Source organism: Leopardus geoffroyi, chromosome C1, assembly GCF_018350155.1.
Source record: "Leopardus geoffroyi isolate Oge1 chromosome C1, O.geoffroyi_Oge1_pat1.0, whole genome shotgun sequence".
In the NCBI taxonomy this organism is placed as follows: Eukaryota; Metazoa; Chordata; class Mammalia; order Carnivora; family Felidae; genus Leopardus; species Leopardus geoffroyi.
In genome coordinates, this window is record NC_059328.1 from 120446720 (window position 1) to 120461072 (window position 14353).

General features: G+C 42.2%; 1 protein-coding gene across 4 annotated transcripts in view; it reads left to right on the top strand.

Moving 5' to 3' along the window:
* CCDC93 (coiled-coil domain containing 93) overlaps nt 1–14353 on the top strand; it is a 94259-nt gene that overhangs the window by 42789 nt on the left and 37117 nt on the right. The gene's annotated exons all lie outside the window — the stretch shown is intronic.

The following is a 14353-nucleotide window of genomic DNA, read 5'->3' on the forward strand; positions in this document are numbered from 1 at the left end:
ATGGGCAGCAGGACCTTGACTATTTCAGGGAGACAGTGATTAATCATTTTGCACATAACTGATTCTGGTCTGGTGGAGATGTAGTATCGGTAAAATCAGATTTACAGGGCATTGTTTCACATCCTTCCTTCCCCAGCCGTACTCCGTCTATCCCCCTAAACCGTTGATGTCTGTTGAAGCATCCAGCTTTGCTTTCCCTGTCTCAGGAGCCTTGACGACAAATTAGTTCTGCTCTGACCCGCCGTGCAATATTCTTCTCAAGTGATTGTGCACAGATGATGTAGTTGGGGAAGGGATGTCTCCCGAAACTGGGAGTTATGACCTACTGTAAACACAGCAAGTGGCCACCTCCCACCAAGTGAGGGGTCTTCTGAGCAGGACAGCCAATACAATGGCTTAGAATATCTGGGGGTGGGATTCTCCTGTTTCCCCCACCCCCCCAAGTCAGTGCTTCTTTGCATGGGTTTTTAATGCAACTTTCATAGAAAGACTTTGCTGTAGATGTTGTTCGCTTTATTTGTTTGCTCTTGTTTTGTCAATGTCCTCCCACCAGAGACCACCAGGAACACAACTGTCACTGAACAGTTAGGTTTATTGCCAGTGGTAGTGAGGGAGACTGCTCACCAGTGGGGAACCAAATGGCATCTCAGTAAGGAGGCATTAGGAAAAACTTACTATGGAATTCAGGCTCACTTTAGCTGATTTGAGGAAGGACCAAGAAAGTAGGACTTTGCTCTGTGTTGGATGTTTTAAGGAAGGGCAGTTCTATAAAGGAGTGTCTAAATAAATTGTATCAGTAAGATGGGAGGGATGAAAAAAATTCTAGGAAGGTGGGAACGAATCAAGGTTAAAGCTGTATGCTCCTATTAGCTGGTATAGGGGGATGTTTGGTCATGTTTGTGGTTTGAACAGTGATCAGGTTTTGTCCATGCTCAGACGTGATTACAGAGTGGTCGTGTTTTTACCTGTATCTGTAAGACCTTGTGTGATGTTGACACTCTTTGGAATTGTTTATGTTTAACACGAAGACCTAGTATGCACAGGCCGGCTCCCACACATCCAGGCTTTGCTGAGAGTGCCAGCTGGGCTCACAGATGCCAGAGGCTGCTTTTCTCTTCCTTTGTGTGTATATTCAGTTATCTATTCCAGCATAGCAGTATTACTACAAAGGTTGTAGCTTAAAACAACACACATTCATTATCTCACAGTCACTGTGGGCTAGCAGTTGGGCACAGCTTAGCAGGGTTCTTTGTTTCAGACTCTCACAAGATTGCAGTGAAGGTGCTTCCCGGGGCTGCTGTCTCATCCAAAGCTCAACTGGGGCAGGATCTGCTTCTCAGCTCATGTGGTTGTTGGCAACATTCAGTTTCTTGCCACCTGTTGGCTGAGGTCCACAGCTCGTGCTGGCTGTCAGCTGGAGACTTCCCTCCATTCCTTGCCACGTGGCCTTCCCCAACATTGCCCCTTGTTTCATCAAAGCCAGCGAGGGGCAGCAGCTCCTCATGGGATAGACAGTACAGCTTTATGTAGCATAGCTATCTATATGCACTCACATACATCCCATCACCTTTGCTGTGTTCTCTTGGTTAGAAGCAAGTCACAGGTCCCACCCCCACCCAAGGAAGGAGAAGACACAAAGGCCTGAACACCAGGAGGCAGACACCATGGGGCTGCTGTCAGGTTGTCCACCGCAGTATGTTTGTTCTTCACTGTAATCTTATTGCCTTAAATTGGGCTGACACCAGGCACTGGCAATTTATCTAAAATCCATAGCCTTCCCTTCCCTTCAGGGTTTCAGTAATGAACCCCTCAGAACTGGAGATAGGGTTGAGGGATGCCCAAAAGGGAAGCCATCAAGAGGTACTTGAAAGAAACCCAAATTAGGCTGTGAACAGGATGGATTTTTGCTTAGTGAGGAAAGGGGACAAGATAGTTTGGGGAGGAAGGAAGAGTGAAAATGATTTTGTGACCAGGGGATGAATCGAACAGCCTGCCTGGGACAAGTTGGAAAGTTGACAGGCATTGGGATATAAAAATGTGGTAAAACACATGTGCAGGCTTCTCTTTGTAAGGTTCACAAATTCTTATAACAGTGTAACGTGATAAATAACCCATGTGTTTCAAAGCAATTCCCTGAGGTATGTAACTCGATTTAATATGGTTCCTGTAGAGCAGCAGGGAAGAGGAATGTAAAAAAGCTCCCAGATATATAATTCATGAGTTCACGTAGGCTCTTGGCCAAGGAGCACCATCCCCCTCTTTATCCAAAGGGTAACACTCTTCTCAGAAGGTGCTAGATGAGACACCAGTGTTCTTTTTGGTGCGGATGTCTAATCTGTTCCCTGCATCTTAGCATTCACTGTTATAAGGAAGGAGAGTCTGTGACTGTGCTTTGCAGGCAACTAAGAAGCCTGACTATCCAAAAACCACTCCCATTCCACTGTCCTCCACTAACCTGAGCCAGAAGAAAGGGAAGGAAGCTGAGCCAGGCAAGGCTGGGCCAGGGGAGGTGCCTGGTCCCTGAAAGGGTGGGAGGGGACTCTCCCTAATGCCACATACCTACCAACCTATATACCGTTTCAACCACTTTAATACTTGACAGCCAGCTAAATCATTCCTTGGTCAGCATCTTCCTGAGCCAGAATCTTAGCACATTTTATAAATCTAGATGCACAGATCTGTCTTGGGGAATCAGAAGAATCTTTCCTGAGTGTGCCAGGTACCTTGCATACCATTATCTCATTTAATTCGCAGCAAATCGTCTGCCTTCCTTCATTATTACACTCATTCACATGCAGTCGAAACTATCTGTTTATGTGTATGTGGACCACCTTTTACTCTCTCTGTAACTTTGGGGCCTTGCCAAGAGCCTGGCAGTGTTGGTGCTCGATACATAAACATGTGGTATATCCATTTTGCAGATGAAGATACTAAAGATCAGAGGTCTTAAGTAACTTGTCCAGTATCTTGCAGCTGGTAAGTTCCAGATTTGCATACAGGACCATCTGACTTTGAAACCTGTCTCCTTGGCAAGGTGACGTGTTGATACGGGAAAGTGGGGAAGGCCTCCTTTGCCATCATTCTTAGTTACTGCCTTCCAGGCTTCGCAATGACAGCCTCTTTAGCATCTTTCCTCATCCAACTGCCTACCTTGAGCTAAGTAGAGAGAAGAGGCCAGATCATGCTGGGAACTAGCCACAGAAATAGGTAAAATGAAAATGGTGTGTATGTGTGCATTGTTATGTCATTGGAAAATAACATCCTAGCCAGAAGGCTGTCAACTTCTCGATGAATTTTGGACCACCGAAGGACTTATTTGTGGAAGGATTTTTTTTTTCCTTAATAGGTTTTGGAAATTTTCCTTTCCAACAATTAAGAAGTTCTGACACCTTGGGGCGCCTGGGTGGCGCAGTCGGTTAAGCGTCCGACTTCAGCCAGGTCACGATCTCACGGTCCGTGAGTTCGAGCCCCGCGTCAGGCTCTGGGCTGATGGCTCAGAGCCTGGAGCCTGTTTCCGATTCTGTGTCTCCCTCTCTCTCTGCCCCTCCCCCGTTCATACTCTGTCTCTCTCTGTCCCAAAAATAAATAAACGTTGAAAAAAAAAAAAAAGAAGTTCTGACACCAGGATACCTGGGTGGCTCAGTCAGTTAAGCGTCCAACTATTGGTTTCAACTCAGGTCATGATCTCACGGTTTTTGAGTTTGAGCCCCACATCACTGTCAGCACAGAGCCTGCTTGGGATATTCTCTCTCTCTCTCTCTCTCTCTGTCTCTCTCTGCCCCTCCCCTGCTCGTTTTCTCTGTCTCCCTCTCAAAAATAAATAAATAAACTTAAAAAAAAAAAAAGAAGTTCTGGCACCATTGCTTCTGACCTGTTGATTATGAGGACCATTCTCTATCTTGCACTTAATCCAAAGCCTAGACTGTCTTGAAATGATATCTTTCAGGAGCACTTGTGGGGAGCTCAGGTAATTAGAGCTGGGTGTAGCTAAAAAGAGGTAATGGCCAGAGTATGGTCAGGGATGCACGTAGAAAAACAGAAAGGAAAGAAAGTCTCTAGAGAATGCAGACAATCACATTTGATTAGATTTTGTCCCTTTCTACCATGATAATTTTTTTAAACAGTTTTTTTTTTTTATTTTAATTTTTTTTTGGAGGCTTGTGGTCATTGTTTCATTTTTTTTTTATTATTTTTTTTACTGGTACATTGGGCTATGTATTTTTTATAAATAGAATTTATTGTCAAATTGGCCGACATACAATACCTAGTACTCATCCCAAAAGGTGCCCTCCTCAATGCCCATCACCCATTTTCCCCTCTCCCCCACCCCTTCATCCGCCCTTAGTTTGTTCTCTGTATTTAGGAGTCTCTTGTGGTTTGCCTCCCTCCCTCTCTGTTTGTAACTATTTTTTCCCCTTCCCTTCCCCCATGGTCTTCTGTTCAGTTTCTCAAGATCCACATATGATTTGAAGACATACGATACCTTTCTCTGACTGACTTATCTCACTCAGCATAATACCAGTTCTATCCACGTTGCTGCAAATGGCAGGATTTCATTCTTTCTCATTGCCAAGTAGTATTCCATTGAATATATAAACCACATCTTCTTTATCCATTCATCAGCTGATGGACATTTAGGCTCTTTCCATAATTTGGCTATTGTTGAAAGTGCTGCTATAAACATTGGGGTACGTATGCCCCTATGAATCAGCACTCCTGTATCCCTTGGATAAATTCCTAGTAGTGCTGTTACTGGGTCATAGGGTGGCTCTATTTTAATTTTTTGAGGAACCTCCACACTGTTTTCCAGAGCGGCTGCACCAGTTTGCATTCCCACCAACAGTGCAAGAGGGTTCCCATTTCTCCACATCCTTGCCAGCATCTGTTGTTTCCTGATTTGTTCATTTTAGCCACTCTGACCAGTGTGAGGTGGTATCTCAGGGTGGCTTTGATTTGTATTGCCCTGATGAGTGACGTTGAGCCTCTTTTCATGTGTCTGTTGGCCATTTGGGGATATCTTCTTTGGAAAAGTGTCTATTCGTGTCTTCTGCCCATTTCTTCACTGGATTATTTTTTTCGGGCGTTGAGTTTGGTAAGTTTTTTGGATACTAGCCCTTTATCTGATATGTCATTTGCAAATATTTTTTCCCATTCCATCAGTTGCCTTTTAGTTTTGTTGATTGTTTCCTTTGCAGTGCAGAAGCTTTTTATCTTGATGACGTCCCAATAGTTCATTTTTGCTTTTAATTCCCTTGCCTTTGGAGATGTGTCGAGTAAGAAATTGCTGCAGCTGAGGTCAGAGAGGTTTTTTTCCTGCTTTCTCTTCTAGGTTTTTGATGGTTTCCTGTCTCACATTTAGGTCTGTCATCCATTTTGAGTTTATTTTTGTCTATGGTGTAAGAAACTGGTCTAGTTTCATTCTTCTGCATGTTGTAGTCCAGTTATCCCCCCACCATTTGCTAAAGAGACTTTTTTCCATTGGATGTTCTTTCCTGCTCTGTCAAAGATTAGTTGGCCATATGTTGTGGGTCCAGTTTTAGGTTCTCTGTTCTATTCCATTGGTCTATGCATCTGTTTTTGTGCCAATACCATACTGTCTTGATGATTACAGCTTTGTAGAGGCTAAAGTCTGCGATTGTGATGCTTCCCGCTTTGGTTTTCTTCTTCAATATTACTTTGGCTCTTCAGGGTCTTTTTGTGGTTCCATACAAATTTGAGGATTGTTTGTTCTAGCTTTGAGAAGAATGCCAGTGCAATTTTGATTGGGATTGCAGTGAATGTGTAGATTGCTTTTAACAGTGTTTATTCTTCCAATCCACGAGCTTGGAATGTTTTTCCTTTTCTTTGTGTCTTCTTCAATTTCCTTCATAAGCTTTCTATAGTTTTCAGCATATAGATCTTTTACATCTTTGGTTAGGTTTATTCCTAGGTATTTTATGGTTCTTGGTGTAATTGTAAATGGGGTAAGTTTCTTTATTTCTCTTTCTGTTCTTTCATTATTGGTGTATAAAAATGCAACCTATTTCTGCACATTGATTTTGTACCCTGAGACTTTGCTGAATTCATGTATCAGTTCTAGCAGTCTTTTGGTGGAGTCTTTTGGGTTTTCCATGTAAAGGATCATGTCATCTGCAAGAAGTGAAAGTTTGACTTCTTCTTTGCCAATTTTGATGCCTTTTATTTCATTTTGTTTGCTGATGCTAGGACTTCCAACACTATGTTAAACAACAGCAGTGAGAGTGGACATCCCTGTCGTGTTCCTGACCTTAAGGGGGAAACTCTCAGTTTTTCCCCATTGAGGATGATATTAGCTGTGGGCTTTTCATATATGGCTTTTATGATGTTTATGTATGTTCCTTCTATCCTGACTTTCTTAAGGGTTTTTTTATTTTTTTATTTTTATTTTTTTTAATTTTTTTTTTTTCAACGTTTATTTATTTTTGGGACAGAGAGAGACAGAGCATGAACGGGTGAGGGTCAGAGAGAGAGAGAGGGAGACACAGAATCGGAAACAGGCTCCAGGCTCTGAGCCATCATGAGCCATCAGCCCAGAGCCTGACGCGGGGCTCGAACTCACGGACCGTGAGATGGTGACCTGGCTGAAGTCGGACGCTTAACCGACTGCGCCACCCAGGCGCCCCTTAAGGGTTTTTTTATTAAGAAAGGATGTTGTATTTTGTCAAATGCTTTTTCTACATCCATTGACAAGATCATATGGTTCTTATGTACCACGTTGATTGATTTGCAAATATTGAACCAGCCCTGCAGCCAAGTAATGAATCCCACTTGATCATGGTGAATAATTCTTTTTATATGCTGTTGAATTTGATTTGCTAGTATCTTGTTGAGAATTTTTGCATCCATGTTCATCAGGGATATTGGCCTATAGTTCTCCTTTTTTGTGGGGTCTCTGGTTTAGGAATCAAGGTGACGCTGGCTTCATAGAATGAGTCCAGTAGTTTTCCTTCCATTTCTATTTTTTGGAACAGCTTGAGAAGAATAGATATTAATTCTGCTTTAAATGTCTGGTAGAATTCTCCATCTGGGCCAGAAGCCATCTGGCCCAGGACTCTTATTTGTTGGGAGATTTTTGATAACTGATTCAATTTCTTCACTAGTTGTGGGTCTGTTCGAATTTTTTATTTCTTCCCATTTGAGTTTTGTCTACCGTGATAATTTTTATGCCACTTGTGATGCAACAAGCAAAGAAAACTTGTCTCTTAAGTTCTGCCACTCACTAACCTGGACAGTACGCTATGTGGGAGCCTTTTGTTTGCAAGTGATAGGAACTGTGTCCAGAATGGTATAAACAAAAGGGAGCATTTATCAGCTGTCATAACTGGGAGGTCCATGAATGCAGGGCTCCTAGAGACTCAAACAGCCTTGTCTCATCTTTCTGCCTTTGTTTCACTCTGTCTCTCTCTGCATTGTCACCTGGTGGCTTCACCACAGACTGTCAGTCTTCTCACACCCACCACACTTCTGTGTGTAAAGTCCTAAGGATGACCTCTGTTCGACATGGTTCTGGCCTTGATTGGCAGCCGTCTGGAATGAAGAAGAATGGTGATTGTGAATCCCCACAGGAACTGTTATGAACCAAAGGATGCTGGGCACACGCAGTGGCCGGCACCTCCTAAGCCTTCGCTCCCGGTAGGACCGCAGAGAATTTGTCTAACTAAATTGGATGGGATTGACCCAGAAGAACCCATTGTTAATATGTCATCTGCCTTGTTGAGGTAGCTGCCTTCATGTTGTTATTTCTCTACGCTGGTTTTATATTTTCAGTTAGTGCTATTCCACTTAGCTTTTTAAAACATTTACAAAGAAAAGTGGTATCATTTGGGGGATATTTTAAATCTTCAGCTTGATTTCTTTTCTGCCAAGAACTGACAGAATTGAGCCCCTACATGGGATGATCTCTTCTTGCAGCAAACACCTGTTGTGCATGTACTGTGTCCCAGGCAGTGTCAGGTATGGGGGCAAGGACAGAGTTATGAGAAGATGTGGACACTGCCTTGAGAAGCTCCTAGTTAGCAGTCAACCAACCCATAAAGAGAGAAATTGCAGAAGAATATAGCCTGGTGATCTCAAGTGGATGCCAGTTGTTGCTTGGTTTGTGTTGCCATTTGAAACACCAGTACACGCTCGAAGCAAATTGGTTGTTGGTATAGTTGATACTGAACTTTTTTTTCCTGGTAACAAGTAGACAGAATGAGTGACTTTTTAAAACTATACCCAGTTGAGACAAAATGGAAAAGAATAGACTAAGGGGGCTGGGGACTGAGGAAAGATAGCACGCCCCAGGGGCCTTGACAAGATTAGCAGGTCATGGGGACCTTAGCAACCAGGCGACCCTGACTACTTGTTGAAGAGTCAGGCCTGAGCTAGAACTACCGTGGTTTCTGGTAAGTGTAGATTCAAATGTTTCTAATCCCGTCATCTGGCCCTGCCACAGAACAGCATTTTTTACCATCTTCTAGCAGCACTGGCATGTAGAGTTAGGGAACAAGTATGGTATAAGGAAAGAGTTGCCTGCCCTCTTGGGAAGCTCCTGCTGTGACCACAGACAGAAAAAAGAGTTTTTTTTTCTAGGGGTGGATTTTTATACCCCTTCCTTCTGGACTCCATTTCTTCACACAAGGTCACGAGTGTTTGACAAATCACATCCTACATCTGTAAACTTCTGGAGGGGCAAGATTTCATCTTTGATCCCTGTATCTCAGTCGCCTAACACATAATAAATGCTCAGTTGAGGCTGACAAGTGACTCTGACAAGATTCTGCCGAGACTCGCCCAGGGGCCATTCAGGGTGACTTTCCCTCCTAAGACAGACTCTTCTGAGATGTTGCGTGGATCAGTTCCTTGTAGTTTCCTTCCTAGCGCTGCTGACAGTGCCCTGTGTTGCTTGTCTCTACCTGCCTCCCAGGACTAGGATGTCTGTTGTAAGTGATAGCTGGGCTCATTGAATATCCCCAGTGCCTAACGTAATAGGGTTTTCATTAACGTTTGTGGAAGAAAAAATGGAAGGGAGGGAGAAGAAGGAACAAGAAGAGCTTTCAAAACTCTCTCTTCCTCTGTGGCACAATTTAGACTTGAGGAGTATGTGGAGGATAACCCCTTTATTTGTGGATAAGGCTTTACCTGACTGGACTGTGAAGGTCCAGGGGTAAGGTCTGTGTCTTTTTCCATGTCCCTGGTGCCTACCACTGTGCCTCATACATAACAGGGTCTGAGTGAAGGTTACTTCAACTAAGCAAAGGAAGTTGGGATGGAGAGATTTAGATCGGTAATCAGAATCTGGAGATTAAGGAATCCTGTGAATCCGGAAAGAATAATGTTAAATATATGGGATTTCTAAAGTGTTCCACAGTCTCCTGAAATCTGCATGACTTAAAGCAATAGATAGTAACTAACAGCAACTAAAGAAGAAAAAAGTGGTATCAGCTAATGAATTGTTGACCTGGTAGGATGGTCTCAAGCTGCACAGTGCAGCCCACAGTCTCAGGATCTGTATCAATTTGGATAAAGCATAAATTTGTTTTGTCAGATTTGAACATCATTTAAAGCTAGAAAAGAAGAGATGGCTAGCACTCTGGAGAATAGAATCAACATTCAAAACTACCTTAGGTTGAAATGATGAGCCCAAACAAATTCATTTTTTAAAGAGGATAAATGTGAACTTTGATTGAATTTCAGCAAAATCAGTTATACCAATTCAGGATCAGGCGACCTGACAGTAGTTCATGGGGATAAAAGTGGGAGGTATAGGATTCTGCTCATGCATACTAAATGCTAAGTGCATTCCAGGCAGATACTGCCCGCCCTGCAACCCAGAACTGTGCGTTAGATTCAGCAGTGTTACATGAATATGGGTCTTTGAAATTCACGCAATTTCATTAGTGGGAGTCAGAAATACTGAAAAGAATCTACATATCTAGTCTCATTAATAGAAGCAGAGGGGGATGAGCGAATAGTCCCATCCCATCTGCAGCGCTCAGACTCCAGTGAAAAGGTCACTTGTAAGCTGGAGAATGTCTAGAGGACAGTAGCCAAGATGGGGAAGGGTATTGACGCACCATTACAGGAAGGGGAGAGGAAAGAGCGATGGAGACTTCCTTGTCAGTAAATGTAACTACTATGCGAAAGAGTGATTACACTTAATCTCTGTTGCTTCAGGGAAGAATGGACATGTATGTGTTTGTGTCTCTGCAGATCTGATTCTGTCTGTTTTCTGCTGGATTTTTGCTTGTGTTTTGTACGTGCTTTCAAATTTTGATTGTGAGTTCATATTCCTTGCAAATTTACCTACAGAAATTCTTTGAAGCCTAGAGTTGAATCTCTGTTCTTTCAGACGAGATTTGCCTTTTCGTACTGGCAAGTACCCGGAGACACCCCAGCCCAAGTCCATTGATTGTATACATAGTCTTGGGGCGCCTGGGTGGCTCAGTCGGTTAAGCATCTGACTTCAGCTCAGGTCATGATCTCACAGTTTGTGAGTTCAAGCCCCGCATCGGGCTCTGTGCGGACAGCTCAGAGCCTGGAGCCTGCTTTGGATTCTGTGTCTCCCTGTCTCTCTCTCTCTGCCCCTCCCCTGCTCATGCTCTGTCGCTTTCTGCCTCAAAAATAAATAAAACATTTAAAAAAATTAAAAAAACAAACAAACATAGTCTTGACTTGAGGGTTTTTTGGACCATACAGGTAGTGTGTGGATTTAGACACACACTGCATAAGGGCCAATCTGTCACAAAAATCTGGCTGCAGACTTTTCTTTCTTCTTTCACCTATTTCAAGGTTTATGCAAAGCAATTATTGAAGTGTAAAAATCAAAGTTTGAGGTCACCTGGTGTTGACAAATACTTTCAAGAAAACAGCCAACTGCAGTGGGTATACATACCTTCCTAGAGTTCCACTTTCACTAACTTTCGGCTTGACAGGTTTCTTACATTCTTGCTAGCTCATAGCTTTTTTAAAAGATTAAAAAATTAAGTATTTTATATTATCTGTTTACTTGTCCTCAGTAGAAGGGTTCATCAACGTGCCAGAAACTGAAGCCCATCTCTTCAGTATAGAGAACTATATCATGAGATAGGGATCTTTATTGCTGACAGCTTTGTGGCCATATTTTAGTAGGGGAAGGAGGTAACATAGGAGAGATTTCTATTTTAGGAAGAAGGTTTGTATGTAGATAACCTTTGGGGTCTCTTTCATTATAAAAGTATATAGTTTTAGCTAAAGTAATCATTTTTTGTTTCTCTTAGGAATTTACTATTTTGAACCAGACTAATATTATTGAATGACATTTAAATCTGGTTCCCCTATGAGTGGAAGTTATGAATATCTATCATTTATTAGAAAACATTGAATCTGTACTAGAAGTCATCTTAATCCACACTGTGGTTTTAAAAGCACGTTCTTAATCTGAAATTGTTGAACAAAATTAGATTGGTTCTTTAGCCCTCCCTCCAGTGTAAACACAAATGGAATATTTGTAGATGATTGGCATTCTTTGAGAGATATTGCACTTTTCAAGTAGAAATCAGTTAAGATGCCCCAAGGATTTAATTTTTTCTGTGAAAGATTTACTATAAAGTTTCCTCTCCATCGGTCCAACTTTGTCTCATCCTTCCAGATCCAACGTCGTCATCTTCAATTTCCTTCTCACTGTGACTCTCAGTAACCAGAATGCCACATGGGCCATAATGCTCTAAAGAACTGCTTCTGCCTTTGTCAGTCTCTAGATTGCTTAATAAAAAATATGTTTAAAAAATAGGCTTTCCATTGACTAGGTTAAGACTCTTTAATTCAGCTTAAGAATAAATGATTATATCTGCACAAAAATAACTTCCCATTAAACAAAGCACTTTGCATAGCACCATCACTAGACTCAAAGGCAAACGGAGGGACCCACAGTTAATATGTGCTCTGAGCCATGTGCATATATTACCCATTTTAATTGGGATAGAGAAATGTCAGATATGGAATTGGCATATAATATCCTGATATTAATGTACATTAATGCTTTGAAGATTCAAATTTAAGGGGCTGCACCTAGTGGAATCAGAAGGAACTTTCCTCTCTCTAGGTTATATAAGTTATAGGTGGGCCCACTCCACTGATTGGAGCTCATTGCTAATAAGGTGGCCCCAATCAGTGATTGGGACCAATACAGGATTCCCAAGTGGGCCAGGCCCCTTAGATTAAAGTAGTGGTTCTCAAAATTTTCAGTTTCAGGACCCTTTAAGAACTCTTAAAAACTACTGAGGTCTCAATAGCTCACATATTAATGCATTTACAAATAATAGTAATAAATGCATTACATATTAACATCAAAGCAATGGTACTACATGGCATGTAACATCTGAGAAACTTCACAATATAATCATGAGAATGAGAATGAACAAGATGACATTTTAGTATTATTGTGAAAAAGACATTGACCTTGAAGACCCCTGGGAGAGTCAGACCATGTGGCTAAAAATTTAAATCTAGATAGAAAGGGGCACTTGGGTGGCTCAGTCAGTTGAGTGTGCAACTCTTGATTTCAGCTCAGGTCATGATCCCAGGGTTGTGGGGTCAAGCTATGCTGAGCATGGAGCCTGCTTAAGATTCTCTCTCTCTCTCTCTCTCTCTCTCTCTCTCTCTCTCTCCCTCTCTCCCTCTCTCTCTCCCCCTCTCCTTCTCCCCTTCCCCCTCTCCCTCTGCCCCCCCCCAAATGAAATAAAATAGTAAAATAAATCTAGGTAGAAAGATTGTAAACTAGAGAAAGAGATAATAAACCAGCCTAGATATCTTTCAGATATCGAGGTAGCCACTGGTTTTCCTGCAAGAAGCCTTCTCTGAAGTGAAGTCAAAGGTCTTGATTTTAAAACAAAGCTGTACATATGCAGGTACACGGGTAAGAGGGTAAAGAAGCCAGGTTGGAGATACACTTTTCATTACCTTAGGACCTTAGCCATAAAAGCAGTTCATCAGCAGGAAAACTTGCTGAAAGTTGGAAACACCATCCAAGCCATGCCAAGGTGCAGAACAGCCCTGAATGAGTATGTGCTCGCCCCCGCAGACTGGAAGAAGTCTGGGGGATAAGTGAGACACTGATCCCCTGGTGCCTGCCTGCATAGGCCACTGGAGGAGGTCAGGATACTCCAGATAATCCTGATATCAAACATGGGGACATACCTGTGGGGTATTTCCAGGGAACAGGGAATCCATTCTGTTTCAAATGTCAATAAATCATTAGCTAGAAGGCTTATGTAATTCTACTAGTAGAGTTAAAAGCTCTCAGGATATGCCAGAGACATGCTGGAAATCAGTGTCAAGGAATCTAAGTTGGATGGTAAAACCCAAATCTGAAAATTAACTATGAAAAAAAAAAAGCTATTAAATATATATAGCAAACAAAAGTGGGCAAATAAATAACATTGTTCATCAGTGTAGAAGAGATATAATTGGTTCATAATAAATCTGTTTCTGACAAATGATTTAAAAATTGAGAGGGAGTCGTCCTTCCTCCTCCCCCATTTTTTATACTCAGATAATTTTCAGAAACAGTTCCCCGTCTCTAGACTATAGGTTGCGAATCTCTTGATGTGACCAAATTAGTTGTATTTGCAAAAGTTAACTCTAGGGGCGCCTGGGTGGTTTAAGCATCCTTAAGCCTCCAAGTTTGGCCCAGGTCATGCTCTTGTGGTCCATGGGTTCGAGCCCCACATCGGGCTCTGTGCTAACAGCCCAGAGTGTGGAGCCTGCTTCAGATTCTGTGTCTCCCTCTCTCTCTGCCCCTCCCCCACTCTCTTTCTCTTTCTCTCTCTCTCAAAAGTAAATAAAAAAATTTTTTTTTTTATTTTAAAGTTAACTCTAATTCCCAGAGATCCAGATAAGCTAGAGTATGTTAGTTGACATTTTTTTTAAATCCCTGGTTTCAAGGCTAGATATGTTGCATTACTGAGTGCTTAGTTTTTCTATTTCTTTTATGGCCCACCAGCCCACGAGATGGAAAGTGATGGATATTCCTTACTGTTTTACGCAGCCATATCCTGCTGGTTGTTCCCCACCTCCGGAACCGTTAAGCGGCAAAAACTCATCATCTGTTAGTAGTGCTGCTGAATTATTCAGGGAAGTCCTTAACCAAAATAAATGGTGACTGTTCCGTCCAATTTCTCCTCCTCCTCACTTCCCCATCTCTTTTCCCTGTGGGCAAATCTTCCAGACTTTCAAGCTTATGATCACTGTGAAAACATGCAGAGAAAATCAAATACCCAAGTAGTTGTGTTGCACTTGGGCTTAAAGTCCCTGCTTAGTTTGGAACTGGGATACTTCCAGTAAAGAAGGAAATGTGGTTGAAATGGGCATTTGT